We start from the raw sequence: 21,354 nt of genomic DNA, 5'->3' as shown, positions 1-21,354 counted from the left end.
GATCCTCCCAGATTGCCCTACCAGCTTTGCTATCCTCTTTCATAGCATCAAAAAAAATAATAAGACAAATTCTTCCTGATAACCTCAGTGACTCAGCAGGAATACAGGACCCTAACTATGCCAGTGCCATCACTGATGGGAGACTTGCTGCTCCAGCACCAAATCCTAGCGCAGCACTGGCTTACAAACAGGCAAGCTGGGATGGCCCCATTGCCGAAAAGGTACTTGCCAACATGCTCAGGGCTGTAACATCAGACAGGGAGACTGCCTGTCTCCAGGCTGTGAGCGAACATCACTCTGGGGACTTCCTCCAAACAGTTCCTATATCGGCAATGGGAACGCGCCTCGACCCCAAGACCCACCGAATTGCAGTGGCTCTGCGCCTTGCTGTCCCAATTCGCACGGAATATACGTGTAGTTTTCGGCGATGTGCAAGCCGACCAATATGGTCTACATGGTCTTAACTGTTCCAAAACCAAGGACTGGCATGCAAGGCATAATGAAGTCAACGACATCATAAAAAGAACCGATCACTAGCAGCCAACAATACCCACAACCCAGCAAACCGCCCTGATGGGATTACGATCTATCCTTGGAAGAATGGCAAGCTCTTACCATGGGACTATACCTGTGTGTCCACACTGGCTGACACCTATATCCATCACAGTGTGGGGCGACAGGGAGGAGCTGCTGACCACAGGGAGGAGTACAAGATCAGCAAGTACAGGGTCATAAGCCAACAGTATCAATTTGTCCCAGTGGGATCAGAGACCTTGGGATCATGGGGAAAACATGCCACATGTTTCTTTAAATAACTGGGTTCCAGACTCATCGACACCACCAGGGGCCCAAGGGCAGCCGCTTTCATGTTCCAGAGCCTCAGCATAGCCATCCAGAGGGGAAATGTTTTCTGCATACTTGGCTTGCATCCGGCTTCGGAGGAGCTGGAGGAGATTCATAACCTTTGATATATTGTACCAATGTATTCATGTTTGTGTTTTCTATCAATGTATTCTGCCTATTAATAAAGTTAACATGTAACATAAAATATAGGGGGTGGTAGGAGAAGAAAATATTCGCACAGCTCCGGGGACAACCTTGAGTTTTCCCTGAGGTACGTTTATTGTCTTCTCTGAGGATGAGGGTCCCCAGTCCAGTTATAGAAGTGGAACCTCCCTCTATATATATATATATATATATATATATATATATAAGAAGAGAAATATATATATATATATATATAATTTATATATATATATATATTATATATATATATATACTTGTCCTATATGGCAAGATATATATATATGCCTATATATATATATATATATATATATATATATATATATATATATATATATATATATATATATATATATATATATATATATATATGTATATATATAACTTTCGTCAACAACTGCCTGGCTGTTCGAATCCCAGAAGAAATTAAACCTTTCTTTTTTGGAGCCTCATTATGTGCGTTGAAGAAGAAGGATGGTGGAATCAGACCATTTGCGGTTGGAAACACTCTTCGCCGTCTCGTTGCCAAAGCATCAGTCAGAAACACTCGCCTAGAAGCTACCAGTTTACTCCAGCCACACCAACTGGGATTTGGGGTCTCTCAAGGCAGTGAAGCTGCAGCTCATGTGGCAAGGGCCTAACATCAGGGACCAACCAGAAGACAAGGCAGTAGTCAAACTTGATTTTAGAAATGCCTTTAATATGATGAAGAGAGATGCTGTCTTGCCAGCTGTTCGGGATCGGTTCCCCAGTCTTTTTCCCTTCATTTCAGCCAGCTACAGTAAACCCTCAATTCTTTTGTTTGGAGAACATGAAATTCTCTCATCAGGTGTTCAGCAGGGTGACCCACTAGCTCCACTTCTCTTCTGTTTGGCAGTAAGAGAACTAACTTCCAGCCTTCGCAGCGAGCTCAACATCTGGTACCTGGATGATGGCACTCTGGTAGGTACTGAAAAGTCCCTGGTAGGGGACCTACAACTGGTGAAAACACAGGGAGAAGACTTGGGACTCATCCTCAATCCCTCCAAGTGTGAAATCATCATGGCGAACCAGGAAATAATCAGTGCTGTGCGAAGAATCCTCCCAGAAGTCTCTACTACCACTCCGTCCAACAGTACCCTTTCGGGAGCACCGCTGGGTCACCAGGTCATCGACACAGTCCTCAAGGACAAATTGAATGACCTGATGAGAATGGAGGAGAGAATATGCAATCTTAATGCCCATGATGCTCTGTATCTCCTCACAAGGTGCCTTGCTATTCCAAGACTCACTTCCTGAGGTGTGCACCCTCTTTTGACTACCCTACACTCGACGAATATGATGCACACCTGAGGTCAACCTTTAAGAAGGCACTGAACCTGTCACTAGAGTATGAGCAATGGGATCAGGCAACGCTCCCAGTGCGACTGGGAGGTATAGGGGTGCGCAAAGCAACGCATGTTGCTTAACCTGCTTTTCTGTCTTCGTGTTTGGCTTCCAGTGCATTAGTCAAGAAGATTGTTCCCGAACGCTTGAGAGACGTGGGACACCCTTACAGACTCCTCCAGTAGACCAGCTCCTCCCAAACAGCACAAACAGTCCCACTGGGACAAACCGATCATGGAAAAAATCGCTAACACAATTCTCTCCAACGCCTCAGGAAAGGACAAAGCTCGTCTCCTGGCAGTGAAGGCGCCACACTCAGGAGATTTTCTGTTAGCGGTTCCCAATTCCTCCTTGGGCACTCGACTAGACCAACAGGCCAATCGGATTGGTGTTGCTCTTCGCCTAGCCGCCCCCATCCTTACTGAACATTGGTGTATTTGCGGCAGGGCGGCAGCTGATCAATTCGGACTTCATGGTCTCGTGTGCCACACAGCAGAAGGGAAGTATGCCAGGCATGAGGAGGTCAATGACATCATAAAGAGAAGCCTCGCCACAGCCTGTTGCCCAGCTCAACGGGAACCCCAAGTGCAGAGGTCTGACGGAAGTCAATAGTGTCCTGATGGAGCCACTATGCTACCTTGGAAGGATGGAAAGCAGATTGCCTGGGACTACACCTGTGCCACCACATTGGCACACACCTACTTGCCATACTCCGTAGTAGAAGTGGGTGGAGCGGCCAGCCACAGGGAGACCCAGAAGATCCGCAAATATGAAGACCTTCCCCTTGCTATAACTTCATCCCAATAGGGTCGGAGACCCTTGGAGCATGGGGCAAGTGTGCTCTAAAGTTCCTCAAAGAGCTGAGTGAAAATCTCATCATTGAAACCAAGGACCACAGGGCGACCAGCTCTCTCTTTCAGAGACTCAGTGTTGCAATCCAGAGAGGAAATGCTCTGAGTTACCTATGTTATTTTACTTTCTATTGAATCTTTGTGAATGTATCGTCAATGTATTTTGTCTTTAAATAAAACATATATTAATTAAATATAGGGGGTGGTAGGAGAAAATTTTCAAACATCTTCAGGGAGAACCTTGAGTTTTCCCAGAAGCAAGTTTATTCTTTTCTCTGAGGATGAGGGTCGCCATGACAGTTCTAGAGGTGGTACCTCCCTGTATTTAATATACATATATACTATATATATATATACATACATATATATATATATATATATATATATATATATATATATATATATATATATATATATATATATATATATATATATATATATATATATATATATATATATATATATATATATATATATATATATATATATATATATATATATATATATATATATATATATATATATGTCGTGCCGAATAGGCAGAACTTGCGATCTTGGCTTAAATAGCAACGCTCATCTTGCCATATAGGACAAGCGAAAATTTGTGTATGCAATAATTTCGCAAAAATCATTCTAAACATAACGGAAAAAATATATTTCATTGTGTTTGTTTAGTATTAAATTATTGTAAACGTATTTAAAACATATTTAGTAGGATTAAGTTAAAATAAATTGTTCTTGTTATAATAAGGTTAGGTAAGTTTTCTAAAATTCTTCTGGTGCAAAATTAAAAATTTTTACATTAACATTAATGAAAAAAAAATATATTTTTAAACCTATAAGAGAAAATTTTAGAAAGGACTTAATTTTAATTGAGTTCTTGCTAATTGACCAGTTTTACATATTCGGCACGACATATATATAAATATATATATATATATATATATATATATATATATATATATATATATATATATATATATATATATATATATATATATATATATTGTGTGTGTGTGTAAATTACCACATGGAGTTGAATATCATTCAACTCCCATGTAAATAGGCATTACATTTGCCATTTTCCACTTACCAGGCACTATGCCAGTTTGTAGTGATATGTTGAAAAGATTAGCCAAAGGTTTGCTTGTCAGCATAGTTGCTGATCCCTGTGTTGTATAGCATATCAGTATCATCCATGTGCTTTACATAGGAGATCCCTAGGCCTGTGACTGTTTGTGTGACGTCACGGGATACAGCTTGAGTGTGAGGCGAGCTAGCTACCTCGGCCTCAGTCGGCGTTTGACACAGGCTACGACAAGGCAGAGGCTGGGCTTCATCTCCCATCATCACAGTCTGACAATATATCGTTACCATCCAACCAGTGTGTCTACCTTCAACCCTCGATAAATGGTGGCAACGGAGGGACTGTAATCCTGACGATTACAGCGATTTCTGGAGATAAATTTCCACTGGGCCTGCCGACATCTTGTGAGTAGGCCTGCCGAGCAGGGTACGCTCGACCTACCCCAGCCAGCTACCTCAAGCCAGCTACTCTCTCAAGCTTCTACCAGCCACTGCATTATTCACTGGTCAGTCTCTTTGTATTAGTGTTTATCTGCTTATTTGCATCACTCCCGAGGGGTTGACCCGAGTTTGCAATATAAGCCAGCTTCCAGTCTGTGGTGGGGGAGTCAGAACAACCGAGTCCAGTCCAGCCTAGCCTACTCCATCCAGTTCTTTTGCCTGCCAAGCCAGCTTCCACCCCTGCTGTGCTCATTGTTAGAAGTTATCAAGCTATTCTGTGTGAAGGGTTAAGATAAGCCAGCTATCAACTAACCCAGGTTTCTTACCCCAGTACTCAAGCAAGCCATGTGAGTACAGTCTTCATCGCTTGTGATTCAAGCTCCAAGCCATTCTGAGTGCTCTTTTCAATCCCTGTGGTGTTGTAGTATTTCGTGGGTGTATTTTAAGCCAGCCGGCTTAGAATTATCTTCACGGCAGTGTGGTTGTCTTCAGTGAGGCTTACGCCGTTCAACCCATAGGCCCACTCACCACGTGTGTCTCACCACCCCTGGTCATAGCCCTGCTAAGCCCACCCACCCACCCACTCACCACACGGCCTCAGATGCCTCACCCAGCCATTAACCCACTGACAAAACCTCTACCAGTGTTTTGGTACACTACGAGGGGTTATAGCACCATATTTTAAGGACCACATAGGGGGTCAAGAGCTAGAGTGTGTTTTGCACCATCATTGAAAGCCTCCTGTGTGTGTCTATCGTCGATTTAAGCGCAATTCTACGATCAAGTGTGCTGAGGAGCAGTGAGTCAGCAACCAGTCTCCTCTACTCTCCACTACCATTATCCTTATTCTTCACTTAGTCATTACAGCGATAATATTTTTTCATAGAGACATTTGCGAGTGTTGAGACATTTCTTTTGTGTTCCAGTGATTTTCTTAGTGACATTCAGTGACTCTCGATCAGACTCAGTGTTTATTATATACTGTTTGCAATAACCTTTTTATCTCCTTAATTCTGTGTTAATTTTCGTGCATTATCTTATATCTGTTGTGTTGTGTGTCTTTTTATACACTTGAAGTAAGTACTTAGTGTTTTTCCTTCGTTGTGTGTGCAACATATGAGCAGTATAGAACTTGTGTTTACACTTCAGAATCACAACTCGGTGTTGTCTCAGTTATATATATTTTTTTTTCCCCAACATTTGTGTAATATTCTTGTGTTCATATTCTTTTCATTTAGCCAGTGTCTAATTTGTCTTATTTCCACAGACAATAGTGCCATTATTTTGTGCAAGCAAGATAATTATTATCTTATCAAAGTTTTCACACATCTAGTTTCATTGCCAGAAAATTCTAGTATTGTGTTTATGTTGATGTGTTGTGTTCTGCATCACTGTAAGTGTTGTGTTCTGCATCACTGTAAGTGTTCAAGCTTTTTGTTATGTGTTTTAGCACCTATTATTTTTCATGTTTCATTGAACAAATTCACTCTTAGTGCAATTTTTAAGTTCTTCTTTTAGAGTAAATTGTTCTCTTGCTTGTTAAATGTTTCTTGAGTGCAGTTAAGAGTTAAAGTGTTCATTCCTTGATATATTTCTTTTCTTGTGTGTGTAATAATTTTTATTATTGCATATTGACTCATTTTGCAATAATTCTTGTGCAAACATTATGTTGCCATTATAAGTTTTTCTTGCAGAAATTTTATGCAGTGTTGTGCAGTACTTTTTGATTAGCAATTGTTATTTGCAATATTGCTACAGTTTATTTCAGTGCAGTTTCATATGCTCTGTTCTGTGCATAATATTTTATTCTATCTGTGCCATTTTATTTTATTTCAGTGAATTGTGTCCCAGTTTGTTTTGTTTTTGTTTTGCACAAGCTTTATTGAGTCCATTTTATCATTTTATTGTGTATTTCCTTTATTGCATTGAGAGTAAAGACAACTCACTGTGCCATTCATTCAATTTAAAGTAAAAGTTGAGCAAATTAGATTTGAGTAAAGTATAAGTTCTCTTGATTTTCAAAGTGTTGTTTGTTCAGATAAGCATTTTCTCCGTGACTGTGAGTTTCTTTACTTACTGTGTGACCTGTCAATTTTTAATTACTTATGCAGAATAGTTAAGCATTTTTTTCCCATTTAATTTTAATGTGTTGTGTGTTCCTCAGTTACGTTTTCTTTTGTTTCTCTGAATTCTTGTTTTACATTTTGCAAATATGTCTCAAGTTTTCTCAAGCGATGCCTCAGCACATGCTGCTAGTACAACCAGTAATGCGTCAGCCCAAAATTCGAGTAACTCCTTATCAAACAATAGATACACTCAGACTTCTAGCCTGTGTAATTTTAGTCGTGATCCGTATGATGCTATGCCATTGTTCAATGGTAACCCAGACAACTTTGAAGGTTGGTTTACCACTGTTCGAGCCAGAGCTGATGCTTCAGTTGATGGTCTTCCATCTGAGAGTTGTTTAATCAGTATCAGAAAGGAGAGTCTAGCCCGTTCTCCAGCCGCCTCACATGTATTCACCTTAATTCGTATGAAGGACTTTCAAGATCTAACCAGGTGGCAAGATTATGAACGGTTAATTCGTAACTATCTTGAACCGTTGCGAGAAACCGATCCGTTTGTCGTTCTCAAAGAATTAGTTTGCACAGCTCTGAGGCCAGAAGAGTCATTAGATGAGTTTGCCCTTTGTCTTAATAGCCTAATGTCCTCATTCGTTAAAGCAGGTCAAAATTCCAAGTACCTTAAAGATAACGATAAACCAGCCCTTGATGGGTTTGCCAAATTAGCCGCATTCAGAGTTATCAAACAACTAATGCGACCGACATCTATGTATGTGTATAATTCAAGTCCGCTAGATGCTACTGTGGGACCGTTCACAGCTCTCATCCATGTACGAAATTTGTGTCTCGAGGGAACCTTCCCTTATCGTAAGTCTACACCAACCACTTTGTCCATTCCTATACCTCCTCTAGTTTGTGCTACTACCAAAACTCCCAACCTATATCACTCGTGTCCATCATCCAAAGCTAGTGTTAAGAGCCATCATTCCCGTAGCACCCGTAGTATGCACAGTACCCACAGTCAAAGAACTTGCTACATTTGTGGTTACCGTGGCCATATTGCTATTAATTGTCATGATAGTCACCCTAAGAAGCGTCGTACTGATGATGAGTACCAGTCAGATCTTCCCTACTGTACTTATCATAGAATTCATGGACATGACACATCTGAGTGCAATGCTCTCTACAACCTGCAGTACTCTAGATCTTTCCATGGTCGTTCCAACTGCAGAGCCAGGAGAGGAAACAGACGTCGTGGTTCACAAACTAACCAGAACCAGGCTCATTCTTCCAATTCGGGGGAATCCGAGCACCCAAGTCTACTCGTCAAGTCGTGACAGTAGTAAGTGATAACGAGTACACCATCCCAGTCCAAAATTCCTATGAAGCCTTAACCAGCCTTGAGAATGACAACCCTGCTGTTGATGCTGCTTCGCATGTCTCTGACGTAGAGGAATTTGGGGATGAAGTAGAAAATGCCTTCTCCAATGACAACCCACCTTTCTGTTTGCACATAACTCCTAATGAAACGATTGGTCCTTTAGTACAAGCTTCTGTCCATAATGCGCCCATTCATGTGTTCATGGACTCTGGTGCGCAAGTTAATATCATCAGGTCTAGTTTGTTTAAAGAGAAGCAGTTACGACGTGTCCTCCTCGTTGAACCTACTACTGTAACCTCCCTTAGCAGAGTAGCTGGTTCCCTTCTGCGAGTCCGAGGTCAGACTTCGCTCACCTTTACTATCCAAGGCAGAAACTTTATTGCTGCTTTTCTTGTTGTCGACCAGATTACTTTTCCTGGTGACCTTCTACTGGGATTTGCTTCCATGCGAGACTTACGCATTGTGCTTGATCCATACGAATGGCATGCCCAAATTGACGACTTGATCGTTCCATTTTGGGGTTACCAGCTTGGATCAGAAATCTGCCATACTGCTGCAGAGTATGATGTACGGATTAAGTCCTTACAAGCCAATGAATTCTCCAGAAGCATACCCAAGCGGTCAGGCACTGGTAACTCTGTCACTCCCATCTGTGTTCCACCTACACCTTCAGACATGCAAGATAGTGTTCCGTTGCCTCAAGTGTCCAGGGACACTCAGACTGCCTTGAGTGCACAGCCTATCCCTGCAATGACTGCTAGTTCGAGTAGTAGTTTCTCCACAGGGGATGCCTTGTCAGAAAACGATTACTTGAAACTAGTAATGCCATCTCTTGTCGATGTCACATGCCGTCTGCAGAAAGACGTCTCTGTTGCGGCTAGTGCTCTCACTAGAGTGTCTGTTGTTGTTCTTAATGTTCCAGATGGTGATAACGTCCTAGTTGACAGTGATTCCTGCAAGGTCAAGGGTTTATTTGTTGAACCTTCCTTACACGTTGTAAGAGACAGTAAGATCCATTTATTCCTTGCTAACACTTCGGGTCACAGTGTTCGTCTCAGAGCAAATACCAATCTCATTGACCTAGTTCACTATCCTTACCCTGTTCAAGTACAGGATGACGTGCCACCTGACAAGTGGGTCGGTGCTATTTCAACAGTGGAGACCTTATCCACTCCACTGGATCAATCCATCCCACCAGTTGAGGAGAAAGACTTACCTCCCACTGACTTCCCAGACGAAGTCCAGCGCTTGTTGATGTTGTTGAACAAACGTCGTAAAGCCGTTGCCTTACCAGGTGAGAAGATGGGTATAACGAACTTATTGTCCCATCGTATTCCACTTGAACCTGGTACTAGACCTATCTATATACCTGCGTACAGAATGCCTCATTCCCATGTTGCTGTCACAGAGGAATTGATCAATCAGATGCTTGATGATGGAGCTGTTGCACACAGTAATTCACCCTGGAATGTGCCCTTGATCCTAGTGCCTAAGAAGGATGGTACTTGGCGCCTAGTGATTGACTTTAGGAAGTTAAATGCGAAAACTATTCCAGATCGCTTCCCACTTCCTGTACTAGGTGATCTTTTACACAATATCGGAGATAACAAAGTCTTCTCGACCCTGGACTTGTTATAAGGGTTTTGGCAAGTCCCTCTTCACGAGGACAGCCAAGAGTTAACTGCATTCTCTACTCCCACAGGTCATTATCACTTCCTATGAATGGCTTTTGGATTATGATCTTCTCCTATCACGTTCTCTAGACTTATGACCAATATCTTTAGAGGTCTTATAGGTAAAGCACTTATGGTGTACTTAGACGACGTGATCGTCATTTCCGAAGATGTGGATACACACCTGAAAAGACTTGATATAGTACTTGGCATGCTTGAAGAAGCCAATTTAAAGATCAAACTGTCCAAATGTCAATTTTTCAGATCAGAAATTAAGTTTCTGGGTCACGTAGTCACTCCTAGAGGGGTTACGACTGATCAAAGTAAAGTAACGGCAGTACTAAATTTTCCAACTCCCAAAACTGCTGATGTTGTAAGATCCTTTGTGGGTCTAGCAGGTTTCTACAGATCTTTCATTGCAAATTTTTTCTTCAATAGCAGCTCCACTAACTGAATTGCTTAAGAAAGATGCTCCTTTCATTTGGACCTTCTGTCAAGAAAGAGCATTCCAAACACTAAAAGAAAAGCTAACGTCCACTCCTATTTTGAAATTCCCAAATTTTTCTAAGCCCTTCTATCTGACAACTGATGCTAGTTCAATTGGCATAGGTGCCGTACTAGCTCAGAAGACTGATGGCAAGTACAACGCAGTTGCATTTGCTAGCCGAGTCCTTACGAAGGCTGAACATAATTGTACAGTAACGGAGCAAGAAGCTTTAGCAATAGTGTGGTCTTTAAAGCACTTCCGAAACATTATTTACCAGTACCTTGTTCATGTCTTCACAGACCATGCACCACTGATACCTTTATTCCAGAACAAACAGCCTACTGGAAGGTTAGCTGATGGACCTTGACTATCCAAGAGTTTATCGCGACACATTAGTGTAGTTACTGCAGATCCTCCATTTACTGTTGAGGATGTCAAAAATGCCCAAAGAACAGATCCCATGTGGTCTGGTGTGACTCGATTCCTGCTCCAGGAAGATCTTATTCTTACTGTGAAGCCACCAGCACCCATTAGTGACTTTGTAATGAGCCAAGAATTACTGTATCGAACAGTCGAGTTGGGTACTCCAAGCAGAAGAGTATACCAGTTAGTAATTCCACAGTCACTAGTGAACGTAGCTCAACAGCTAGTTCATGATGCACCAGGTGTTGCACACCCTGGTATGGATCGTTCTGTGAAACAAGCCAGAATGAAATACTTTTGGCCATGTATGGCAACTGACATTTCCGAGTATGTTAAGAAATGTAGCGTTTGTATGCAGCATAAAGGAAATGTCAATGGTCCTAATCCAATCCAAGTGTACCCAACCACTAGCGAACCGTGGGAAAGAGTTGCCCTTGACTAATTAACCAATTTTAAAGCATATCAAAAAACCACAAATTCTTATAGGAAAGATTTCAGGTATGCCACCTTACAGCATGGCCAAAACTTTCAGCAGTTACAGGGAACACTCTTTCGTTTGTTCGACTTTTGGATAGAGAGTTCAGGAATTGATCACAGTTATGAATCTCTTAGAGACTTCATGGTTGCTGACCAGTTCCTGACAGCTCTTCCTCACCAGATACGAACATTCATTAGAGAACGTAACCTGATTAAAGCTGAGGAAGTTGCTGAGGCCGCTGACTTGTATGCTGAGGCTCACAATTCCTATAAAGACCTAAAGGGATCGAACCCTAAGGACAAGGGTTCACCAGATCTTAAAAAATCAAAGCCTCTAGTGGAAAGCAAACTGACTTCTTTTATTCCTGTTTGTCATTTATGTGGTGTTAAGGGACATAAACGTTCCGATTGTCCTTCTAAGAAGGTGCAAACAGTTGGAAGATGTTTTAAAGACTGTAATGACCAAGCACCCTTCTGTTCAGGAACAGTTAATGGACTTAATGTATCTACCATTTTACGAGACACTGGATGCACATGTATAGTCATTTCTGATAAGCTGTTCCCTAATCTTAAAGAAACTCATTCCTCTGCTATTCTTTCAGACTACTTGGGCCGTACAGACACTTTTCCTACCATCCGTTGTTACATTAGGTCTAAATGGTTCACAGGTTGGTCTGAAGCCGTACTAGCTCCCATCACTTCTTGCTCCGTGCTCATAGGTAATGTAAAAGGTGCCATTCTTCCTTCTGAGGTTGACCTTTCATCACCAAAGATGGATATAAGCTTTTCAGATCCTCTTCCTGTAGAGTCAGAGAAGCCCCTCGAAAGTTCAGATGAGGCAATGTCTCGTGATATTCATGTGGCATTAAAAACCAGTGATGCTACTCTCGAAAGCGAGGTAGTAGGATCACTGGTTCACTTGTTAGATGAAAGTGAGGGTATCACCTCCGATACCATAAATGTCTTGACTAGGGCTCAGATCAAAGCCCAGGCTTCTCCTACTGTTCATCCTTTAATTTTCCCTGACTTTAAGCCTTTAGATACATCGTAATTTACAACGTAATTGCCCTTCTCTTCAGAATTGCCATAATGCAACTAGACAAAATCAAGTTATCCAAAGGAAAAACTTTTCATATAAATTTGAATATATAAAAGGTATCTTGTACAAGTCAGTATTCAAATTAAATTCAGATGAGATAGACTATTCCATCTTAGTTGTTCCAAGTCAATGCAGAGAGACTGTTCTTAAAATGGCTCATGACCTGCCAGTGGCCGGACATTTCTCGCATCGTAAAACCTTAAATAAAATTAGGAAAACCTATTTTTGGCCAAAAATGTCCTCAGATGTCACTACCTATTGTAGATCATGTAAAGTTTGCCAACTATCATCCTCCCGAGGTACCAGGCGAGTACCTATGGTCAAAATGCCAGTCTTTACTGTACCGTTTGAAAGAGTAGCTATTGACATCGTTGGTCCTTCATCACCACTTTCATCTGGGGGACATAGATATATGTTAACATTAGTTGATTATGCTTCGAGTTTCCCTGAAGCCTTACCCTTGAAAACCATAACTACTACAGAGGTGGCTGAAGCCCTTTTGTCCATCTTCTCCAGAGTTAGCATCCCTAGAGAAATTTTGTCTGACCGTGGGACACAATTCACATCTGACTTAATGCAACATCTATACCAACTTCTGGGAGTGAAGCCTCTCTTCACCACACCCTATCATCCCAGCTGTAATGGGAGGATTGAGCGCCAGCATTCGATTCTCAACTCCATTTTAAGGAAACTTTGCTCCCTTAAACCTAAGGAGTGGCATCGTTACCTACCCTGTGCTTTGTTTGCCATGAGGGAAGTTCCCAGTGACTCTTTGGGGTTTTCACCTTTTGAACTTCTCTATGGTAGACAGGCCAGAGGTCCACTGTCCATCCTTCATGACTTATGGACTAATGAGGACGTAAATGCTGAGGTTCAGTCTTCTTACCAGTTTCTCCTTGACCTTAGATCCAAACTTGAGGAGACCTCTGACATAGTTTCGAAAAACTTAAGCTTGTCAATGGACCAGTACAAAACCTATTTTGATTCCAAAAGTCAGAGGAGAAGTTTTAAAGTAGGGGATGAAGTTCTTGTACTTTTGCCTATCAAGTCAAATAAATTATTAGTAGCATGGAAAGGTCCATATAAGGTGTTAAAAAATTGTGGGAAAGTTGACTACCTCATAGAAGTCAAGGGGAAACCTAAGCTTTATCATATCAAAATCCTTAAGAAATATTACCGAAGAAATTCGGTTAACTACCTGAATAACTTTGATTTAGTTTTTCCACACGAACTTGATAAGACAACTGAAGAATGTAAGGTGTGTGTAATTGACACCTCTAACTTAGACTATGATGAAGAACTACATGACTTGGTGACTCTTGACCACTCGGGCGCAACCAACATTAATATTAATGAATCTTTGGATGACCATAAGAGACATGAACTACTTCAATGTGTGAGTAACTTTTCAGACGTCTTTACTGATATTCCAGGTGTTACCTCCACGGTAGTGGAGGTAACATCTGGAATATCAGTAAAGTGACGGACAATCCTATCAAACGGAAATTATACCCAGTTCCAGTTCACCTTAGGGATGCATTTGACCGAGAGGTAGACAAATTATTAAAACTAAAGATCATTGAACCTTCAGTATCTGCATATTGCTCACCAGTAGTCATGGTTAAGAAGGAGGATAATTCATATAGACTTGCTATTGACTTCAGAGGCCTTAATGCTATAACTCGGTGGGATGCTGAGCCTATGCCCTTAATAGATAGCGATCTACACAAATTTTATGACTCTTCCTTCTTTTCAGAGATTGATATTGCGCAGGCATGTCAAGTAATGTTAGATCCTTCTTCTAAGCAGTACACCGCTTTTCCTACCCACCAAGGACTGATGCAGTATAGAACTATGCCCTTCGGTTTGGTAACTGCCTGTGCTACCTACATGAGACTGATGAGAAAGGTCTTGGGTAATATGCCAAATGTTTCTGTTTATTTTGATAACATTTACGTAATGTCATCCACGTGGGGCGAACATATCCAAACATTAACATCAGTTTTACGTAGGTTACGCTCACATGGCCTCACTGTCAAGCTGAAGAAATGCCTCTCCCCAGTAAGATCGAAGCTTTATTAAAGTTTAAATTCCCCAAAACCAAGAAGCTCATGCGTAGCTTTCTTGATTCTGTAAATTTTTATGCACGGTTTATCCCGAACCTTACTGATCTTATGTGCATCTTATCCGACTTCCTTAAAAAGTCTGTGAAGGAACCTCTTTAACTTCCCGACGTAGCTCGAGAAAAGTTTAATGAGATTAAAAATATCTTCTTGAAAGACCCTGTACTTAAGATTCCAGATATTAATAAAACATTTTGTTTAAGAGCTGATGTCTCCAATACTGGCTTAGGTGCGGTGTTACTACAATACCATGATGGTACTCCCTTCCCTGTATGCTTCCTAAGCCGGAAACTCCTTCCTGCAGAAACGAGATACTCCACCATAGAAAAGGAATGTGTGGGGTATCTCCAAGTTTAAATTTTATTTACTGGGAAAAGAATTAATTTTAGAGACAGATCACAAACCTTTGATATACCTAGAAACTTTTAAGGGAACCAACAGTCGCCTCTTGAGGTGGACATTGGCTCTCCAGGCTTTTAAGTTCCATATTGTGTATATCAATGGTTCATCCAATTATTTCTCTGACTGGTTAAGTCGTGACAGTCAGTAGAAGATTTGTTGCCTTACACGACTTCCACATGTTAGAACTTTTTCCTCGCCTATTCTTCTTATGCTCCTTGACTATAAGTCTTGGTATGGGGGAGTGTGAGGGAAAAGTTCAATAGATAGGAATAGTGAGCGAGTATATGGTAACGATAGTTTGATTGCCGGCTGCTTGTTAAGGTAGGTTAAGTCTAGCTCCCGCTATTTCCCCCCCTTTCCCCTCCACCCCGAAAGGTGACATGTGGGGCTCCGGCCAAACAGTAATCACTCAACTCACAGCTCCCAGCACAACTGTAAGTAGAAGCCTGCTCCTATTCTAGTGGACTTATTGGTTGAAAGCTTCACTTTTGACCAATAATAAACTTAGTCCTTTCAGCCTTGATCTCCATGTTAGACGTTTTGATAATCACCAAGTCTTTTAGGTATTGTACTTATCATGGAGAGTGATTTCTAAAGCAGTGGGTAACCTGTCTCTCTTTCCAGCTTGGAATGACAGATCGAGTCACCTGCCAACCAACAAGAAGTGTTGAAGGAGAAGGACTTTTGCAAAAGTCTGGAGATGTCACAAGTTGGATTTATCTACCTGATTAACTGTAGGCGACAGCAGACCATAACCTCTCATCTTTGTAGTGGTAAAGAATCTGCTTTTCTGTCATCTGGATTGACTATTCAATGCTATAGACTCTGTGAAGAACTGGCCATTGGGTTGTCACCAACACCTGTGACCCCCCCCCACACACACATCATCAACAACGGCTATAATCTCTACAAGACTGTGTCAACATCAACCAGACACCCAAGTTTAATTACATACATTAGCGTTGAATTCAGATATCATTTAAATTTTTCATTTTTCATTTTTCTTTAAAGTAAGATAAATATTTCATATTTAATTATTTCATATTTTAAGTATTTATATTTTCTAAATAATAAAGTGTTTATGTTTGTCAGTTTTTATTCTTTTTCTATTCAATAATTTTCCTGAGGAGGAGCCAGCCTTGGTAACACTGACTGAAGTTGTTACAGGGCTGAGTAAGCCTTCACTGGCAACACCTGGAATAAATGGAAGGTGTCTGGGGAGAGTGGTGATAGCTGTGTGGAGAGTGGTGATAGTTGTGGGGAGAGTGGTGATAGTTTTAGGGGAGAGTGGTGATAGCTGTGGGGAGAGTTGTGATAGCTGTGGGGAGAGTGGTGATAGTTGTGGGGAGAGTGGTGAGAGTTGTGGGGAGAGTGGTGATAGCTGTGGGGAGAGTGGTGATAGTTGTGGGGAGAGTGGAGATAGCTGTGGGGAGAGTGGTGATAGCTGTGAGGAGAGTGGTGATAGTTGTGGGGAGAGTGGTGATAGCTGTGGGGAGAGTGGTGATAGCTGTGAGAAGAATGGGGATAGTTGTGGGGAGAGTGGTGAGAGTTGTGAGAGTTGTGGAGAAAGTGGTGAATATTGTAGGGAGAGTGGTGATAGTTGTGGGGAGAGTGGTGATAGTTGCGGGGAGAGTGGTGGTAGTTGTGAGGAGAGTGTTGATAGTTGTGGGGAGAGTGGTGATAGTTGTAGGGAGAATGGTGTTAGCTGTGGGGAGAGTGGTGATAGTTGTGAGGAGAGTGGTGATAGCTTCGGGAAGAGTGGTGAGAGTTGTGAGGAGAGTGTTGATAGTTGTGAGGAGAGTGGTGATAGTTGTGGGGAGAGTGGAGATAGCTGTGAGGAGAGTGGTGATAGTTATGGGGAGAGTGGTGATAGCTATGAGGAGAGTGGTGATAGTTGTGGGGAGAGTAGTGATAGTTGTGGGGAGAGTGGTGATAATTGTGGGGAGAGTGGTGATAGTTGTTAAAAGAGTGGTGATAGTTTTGGGGAGAGTGGTGATATTTGTGGGGAGAGTGGTGATAGTTGAGGGGAGAGTAGTGATTGCTGTGGGGAGAGTGGTGATAGTTGTGGGGAGAGTGGTGGTAGTTGTGGGGAGAGTGGTGATAGTTGTGAGGAGAGTGGTGATAGTTGTGTTGAGAGTGGTGATAGTTGTGAGGAGAGTGGTGATAGTTGTGAGGAGAGTGATGATAGTTGTGGGGAGAGTGGTGATAGTTGTGAGGAGAGTGGTGATATTTGTGAGGAGAGTGGTGATAGCTCTGAGGAGAGTGGTGATAGTTGTGGGGAGAGTGGTGATAGCTGTGAGAAGAGTGGTGATAGTTCTGGGGAGAGTGGTGACAGTTGTGAGGAGAGTGGTGATAGTTGTGTTGAGAGTGGTGATAGTTGTGAGGAGAGTGGTGATAGTTGTGAGGAGAGTGATGATAGTTGTGGGGAGAGTGGTGATAGCTGTGAGGAGATTGGTGATAGCTGTGGAGAGAGTGGTGATAGCTGTGAGGAGAGTGGTGATAGTTGTAGGGAGTGTGGTGATAGTGATAGGTTAGAGATCTCCAGTGAATACTAGAAAGGACTGCCCTTCTAGCATCCAGCCTGTTACTGGGTTTTCGTAACAAGTAGTCAGTATCCTTGTCCAATTATCCATTAGAATTCAGTATGATTCAATAGTGCTTCAGGATTACAACTGGTAGGCTACTAACTAGAGAAATTAAAATTTAATACATTTATTAAGTTGTCTAGGCGTATATCAAATTAAATTAAATTAATCACAGTAACTAAAATAATATCACTTCTCTCGTATACAATAGTATTGTGCTGAAAGCACTTATCACATTTATAATTCTTAAGTACCGTCTTGTATATTAACATTTAATAAGATATTACAAATATGTACAAGTTTGCGTGTATGTGTGTAAGTGCTCTAAGTGGTTCGCTATGTCTCACGACTCGACTAGACTTAAACAAGTGACTGACAAAGTCCTCAAATAAACTAACTTCTTAACCATCTGGCAATCAGAACAGTCTGCTTGAACAATAAAAAGAATGCTAAGCCCAATAGCAATATAACAAGCAACTGCGACACAGAATCAGGAACAAGGAGATAATATAACGACACTAAGTAGGGACCATCTGCAGATCCTCCACAAGTCACAAAACTCCCATACTGCTGAATCTAAGTTCAGCATAAGAAAATCCCCGACTGTGACAGTACACAGATACCAGTACAAGTTAGGTCAGAAGCTACAGCTCAGGACCTGAGTTGCTCAGAGTGTCTATGTGACACACAACCTCAGTACAACGTCGAATATCACTAAGTCTATACAATGTTCTGTGAACAGAGTCTCTAGAACTAACAAGAATAATGAGACAGACGATCTGTCCAACCACCAAGAGAGTCTAGACCAGACTGAATATTTCAGGCGAGGTGAGGACACACCCCCTCGATCACGTGATAGCTCAGTGGACAGCTGCAGCTCAGAAGCAGAAGGCGGCAGTCTAACGAGCCACAAGCGATAATTACAGTAGTTAGACAATCAAGACTTGAACTGAGCACATAATATGTTACATCCTACCTAACCAAAGGAAGCTAAGTCAAATAACAATATAAAGCAATACATTTACAATTTAGCTATTATCGCAAATATAAGCAATATAAAACTATATGAAAAGGTAATACACATGTAATATATATACATACATTGCAACCCATTCAGGGGTTGCAACAACCCCCCCACACACATCATCAACAACGGCTATAATCTCTACAAGACTGTGTCAACATCAACCAGACACCCAAGTTTAATTACATACATTAGCGTTGAATTAAGATATCATTTATATTTTTCATTTTTCATTTTTCTTTAAAGTAAGATAAATATTTCATATTTAATTATTTCATATTTTAAGTATTTATATTTTCTAAATAATAAAGTGTTTATGTTTGACAGTTTTTATTCTTTTTCTATTCAATAATTTTCCTGAGGAGGAGCCAGCCTTGGTATTATTGGTAACACTGACTGAAGTTGTTACAGGGCTGAGTAAGCCTTCACAGGCAACACCTGGAATAAATGGAAGGTGTCTGGGGAGAGTGGTGATAGCTGTGTGGAGAGTGGTGATAGTTGTGGGGAGAGTGGTGATAGTTTTAGGGGAGAGTGGTGATAGTTGTGGGGAGAGTAGTGATAGTTGTGGGGAGAGTGGTGATAGTTGTGAGGAGAGTGGTGATAGTTGTGGGGAGAGTGGTGATAGCTGTGGGGAGAGTGGTGATAGCTGTGAGGAGAGTGTTGATAGTTGTGGGGAGAGTGGTGATAGCTGTGGGGAGAGTGGTGATAGTTGTGGGGAGAGTGGTGATAGTTGTGGGGAGAGTGGTGATAGTTTTAGGGGAGAGTGGTGATAGTTGTGGGGAGAGTAGTGATAGTTGTGGGGAGAGTGGTGATAGTTGTGAGAAGAGTGGTGATAGTTGTGGGGAGAGTAGTGATTATTGTGGGGAGAGTGGTGAGAGTTGTGAAAAGAGTGGTGATAGTTTTGGGGAGAGTGGTGATAGTTGTGGGGAGAGTGGTGATAGTTGTGGGGAGAGTAGTGATTGCTGTGGGGAGAGTGGTGATAGTTGTGGGGAGAGAAGTGATAGTTGTGGGGAGAGTGGTGATAGTTGTGAGGAGAGTGGTGATAGTTGTGGGGAGAGTGGTGATAGTTGTGAGGAGAGTGGTGATAGTTGTGAGGAGAGTGGTGATAGTTGTGGGGAGATAGGTGATAGCTGTGAGGAGAGTGGTGATAGCTGTGAGGCGAGTGGTGACAGTTGTGAGGAGAGTGGTGATAGCTGTGAGGAGAGTGGTGATAGCTGTGGAGAGAGTGGTGATAGCTGTGAGGAGAGTGGTGATAGTTGTGGGGAGAGTGGTGATAATTGTGGGGAGAGTAGTGATAGTTGTAGGGAGAGTGGTGATAGTTTTGGGGAGAGTGGTGATTGTTGTGAGAAGAGTGGTGATAGTTGTGAGGAGAGTGGTGATAGCTGTGAGGAGAGTGGTGATACTTGTGAGGAGAGTGGTGATAGTTGCGGGGAGAGTGGTGATAGCTGTGGGGAGAGTGGTGATAGCTATGGGGAGAGTGTTGATAGCTGTGGGGAGAGTTGTGATAGTTGTGGGGAGAGTGGTGATAGCTTCGGGGAGAGTGGTGATACTTGGAGGAGGAGTGGTGGTAGCTGTGAGGAGAGTGGTGATAGCTGTGGGGTAAGTGGTGACAGCTGAGGAGAAAGTGGTGGTAGCTGTAGAAAGAGTGGTGATAGCTGTGAGGAGAGTGGTGGTAGCAGTTGGGACAGTGGTGATAACTGTGGGGAGAGTGGTGATAGCTGTGGGAAGAGTGGTGATAGCTGTGGGGAGAGTGGTGATAGCTGTGTGAAGAGTGGGGATAGCTGTGGGGAGAGTAGTGATATCTGTGAGGAGAGTGGTGATAGCTGTGGGGAGAGTAGTGGTAGCTGTGAGGAGAGTGGTGATAATTGTGGGGAGAGTGGTGACAGCTTAGGAGAGAGTGCTGATAGCTGTAGGGAGAGTGGTGATAACTGTCCGGAGAGTGGTGATAGCTGTGAGGAGAGTGGTGGTAGTTGTGGGGAGAGTGGTGATAGCTGTGCAAAAAGTGGTGATAGCTATGGGGAGAGTGGTGATAGCTGTGAAGAGAGTGGTGATAGCTGTGGGGAGAGTGTTGATAGCTGTGAGGTGAGTGGTGATAGCTGTGGGGAGAGCGGTGATAGCTGTGGGGAGAGTGGTGATAGCAGTGGGAAGAGTGGGGAGAGTGGTCATCACTCAGGGGAGAGTGATCATCACTCAGGGGAGAGTGATCATCACTCAGGGGAGAGTGATCATCACTCAGGGGAGAGTGGTCATCACTCAGGGGAGAGTGGTCATCACTCATGGGAGAGTGGTCATCACTCAGGGGAGAGTGGTCATCACCCAGGGGAGAGCGATCATCACTCAGGGGAGAGTGGTCATCACTCAGCGGAGAATGATCATCACTCAGTGGGGAGTGGTCATCATTCAGGGGAGAGTGGCCATCACTCAGGGGAGAGTGGCCATCACTCAGGGGAGACTGATCATCACTCTGGGGAGAGTGGTCATCACTCAGGGGAGAGTGGCCATCACTCAGGGGAGACTGATCACTCTGGGGAGAGTGATCATCACTCTGGGGAGAGTGGTCATCACTCTGGGGAGAGTGATCATCACTCAGGGGAGAGTGATCATCACTCAGGGGAGAGTGATCATCACTCAGGGGAGAGTGATCATCACTCAGGGGAGAGTGGTCATCACTCAGGGGAGAGTGATCATCACTCAGGGGAGAGTGGTCATCACTCAGGGGAGAGTGATCATCACTCAGGGGAGAGTGATCATCACTCAGGGGAGAGTGATCATCACACAGGGGAGAGTGGTCATCACTCAGGGGAGAGTGATCATCACTCAGGGGAGAGTGATCATCACTCAGGGGAGAGTG

Source organism: Cherax quadricarinatus, chromosome 38 (assembly GCF_038502225.1).
Source record: "Cherax quadricarinatus isolate ZL_2023a chromosome 38, ASM3850222v1, whole genome shotgun sequence".
NCBI lineage: Eukaryota > Metazoa > Arthropoda > Malacostraca > Decapoda > Parastacidae > Cherax > Cherax quadricarinatus.
The sequence above is the reverse complement of the archived record's forward strand: the minus strand, read 5'-3'. Positions refer to the sequence as shown.